The sequence below is a fragment of the Anguilla anguilla genome, chromosome 1, assembly GCF_013347855.1.
Source record: "Anguilla anguilla isolate fAngAng1 chromosome 1, fAngAng1.pri, whole genome shotgun sequence".
Classification (NCBI taxonomy): domain Eukaryota; kingdom Metazoa; phylum Chordata; class Actinopteri; order Anguilliformes; family Anguillidae; genus Anguilla; species Anguilla anguilla.
In genome coordinates, this window is record NC_049201.1 from 77,078,353 (window position 1) to 77,081,440 (window position 3,088).

The window sequence follows — 3,088 nt, forward strand, 5'->3', positions numbered from 1 at the left end:
TCTCTGTCGCTACGACATTTGTCCGTCAATTGGATTCCAGAGAAGCCATGTATGAAATCAGTGTAGATCCGAAGGGGGGGGGGGAAAGTGAGGGGAGAGGGGTGTTACGGGACTTAGGAATAGCGCTACCAGGTGATAGGTAAATGATCTGTATAGGCATACAATCTACTTGGATGTCAGTAATTACATAATGTTCTTTTAATGATGTTATTTTATTTACATTAGCCTACTTATGAATTTTGCCATACGATTGTCTACTATCAGTTCCTTATGTTGTAATGGAGACGGATCGGGTAATGGAGCCCTATAGGCTAGCCTATTGATGCTGCTGGAAGACTGGGCCTTCTCTTACGCTACCAGTGGCGGCTGGTGATAAAAGTTTTTTGGGGGGTGCAGTTTTGGGGGAGACCAAACAAACTGAAGCAGCTCTTCATAGCTCAGAAATTAAAATAAAATAAATAAACAAATCTAAAAACAACACAACACACTGTAATGTTGCCTAAACATTGGCCAGTAGCACTACTTGAACATATTTTGCCCTCCTTAATAATATAAAATAAAATGTAGAGATGACAAAATGCCCATTTCACCTACATCACTTAAAGTTACCAACAGGCAACAGCTCAATTTCTAAATATGGAACTACTAGAGTCATTTTTACTGCCACTGTTACATTCTATGAAGTCATAAAGAGTAGGAAAATATTAGCTAACTCAAAGGTCATTTATAGAGCCTTCTGCTGCCATCTGCTGGACAAAATGTGAATATGTGAATGCTGAAGTTTAAAGGAGGCAACAAATTACACCAACCCACAGAATATCCGGGGATTATCGGAGCGCTCACTCTTATCATGGCCACGCAAAGCCAACTCAAATGCTCCACAAAATTGCACACAGTCTATTATTCTGGACAAGATGTGTCGATTTTGTCATCTCTTCATTGTGCCTTCTAATGCCAATCCTGTAGCCTTCATCTACCTGTTCAATGCAATTCAATTTTATTTGTATAGCGCTTTTAACAAAGGAGCTTTGTCACAAAGCAGCTTTAGAGAGAACCAGCCCCCAGAGAGTAAGCCTAGGGCAACAGTGGCAAGGAAAAACTCTCTGACTGATAACAGGAAGAAACCTTGAGCAGAACCGGGCTCAGAGGGGGAACCTATCTACCGTGGGCAGGCACTGGTTTGTTATGGGAAGTCAATACTGGCAGGAGGCGTGGGTGCCCAGCTAGTCTAGCTGGTCTAGCTAGTCTAGGGCTGGAGCTCCGGGCCGGGGGGGGGAGGGGGGTGCTCAACAAGCTTGGGCTTGTTGCCGAGGAAAACGAGAAACATTGTTAGGTGGTTCAAAAGGTATATTAGCAAGCAGAGCAGAAGAGACAGAGGTTCTTGCGTGCAATAAGGAAAGCCCTGGCAGAATAAGGCTATAGCAGCATAGCTAAGGGAAACAGAGGCAGGGGCCAGTGCAGCCATGAGGGCAGGCTTGAGACAGTCATCACCAGACCATGACCGGTTCAGCTTAACACAGCACTACCAATGATGATCCAGTAACAGCAATAAATGCTCAGTCCACCAGAGACTCTATAGCTATGCCCGCCACCCACTCCTGCCCCTCAAATATAGGAGAGACCAAAAAGATATGTTTTGAGCCTAGCTTTAAATAAAGTGAGTGTCTGCGCCCCGAACATGGGCAGGTAACTTGTTCCACAGGAGGGGAGCACGATAGGAGAAGGCTAAATTCCTAGAAAAGCTAAAAAAGTACTTTTAGCTATTCTAGGAATAACAAGGATGCCTGCACCCTGCAAACAGAGCGTTTGTGAGGGAATATAAGGAATAAGTAAATCATTTAAGTACAAAGGGGCAAGCCCATGTAAGGCTTTAAAAGTAAGAAGTAGTATCTTAAAGTCTATTCGGAATTTAACTGGCAGCCAGTGAAGTGATGCTAGCACTAGGCTGATGTGTTCGAATCTCCTTGTTCTAGTGAGAATACAAGCCGCTGTATTTTGAATACAGAGGAATTTGCACATCCAGACAAAAGAGCATTGCAGTAATCTAATCTTGAAGTAACAAAAGCATGAACTAGCTTTTCTGCATCATGTAAGGACAGTATTTTCCAAATTTTTGAGATATTCCTCAAGTGATAAAAAGCAACCCTAGAGATGTTTTTAATATGTATATCAAATGCAAGATCTGGATCAAAGGTCACACCAAGATCTTTCAGGAAGTAGGCTATAATCACACAGAAATTAACCAAATACAATTTGATTTTGGAACCAATTTTTAATGAATGCTGACAGACCAACAGGCGCATTGTACGAGTAAACAATTTTTATTTTATAATTATTTCGCATTTAGGGGGGCGGCGCCCCAGCGCCCCGCATTAAAGAACCGCCACTGTATGCTACTAATTAAGGCCACAAAATGAAAATCATACACTTCCTGTATTGACAATATAACTATAACATGTATAATAACGAAACAATCGGACACGATAATATAGGCCCACGATATATTGAAGTAGGCTATTAATCAATTAATCACGTCTCGGCGGACGCGCGCACATTCAACTTTAGACAAGCCGACGTTAGATTAACACCAAAATATACATTTATAAACGTGACAAGATATCCCCAAACCCCCAAGTTACGACAGTCTTAATGTCCAGCAAGCAACAGAAATAGTTCAAATACGAATAAAGTTAATCAAGATTGCAATCAAAGTCAAAGTTTGTGACGAAGAAGGAGCGAGAAGCCGCGGTTCAAAAAGGAGCAACCTGCAATCTCACTACTCCGACTAACGAGAAGAAAGCAATCATTTTGCAACCACCCACATCTTCCGACCGAGAATAATCCACAAGGAAAGTTTATTCCAGCAGCTAACCTGCAAGCGCACACCAATTTCCCTTCATCCCTAGCACTTGGCCTGTGAGGACGTCCTACCCGTTTTCATTATATAATAGGCTATAATCAACTGATAGCACAAACAATGCATAGCATAATTCAAGAGTAATGGAAAGAGAATACCACGTTATTATGAAAAGAAAATAACAAGCAGATAGACTTATAATGGGTGGCCATTGTAGTGGGACATATGGGT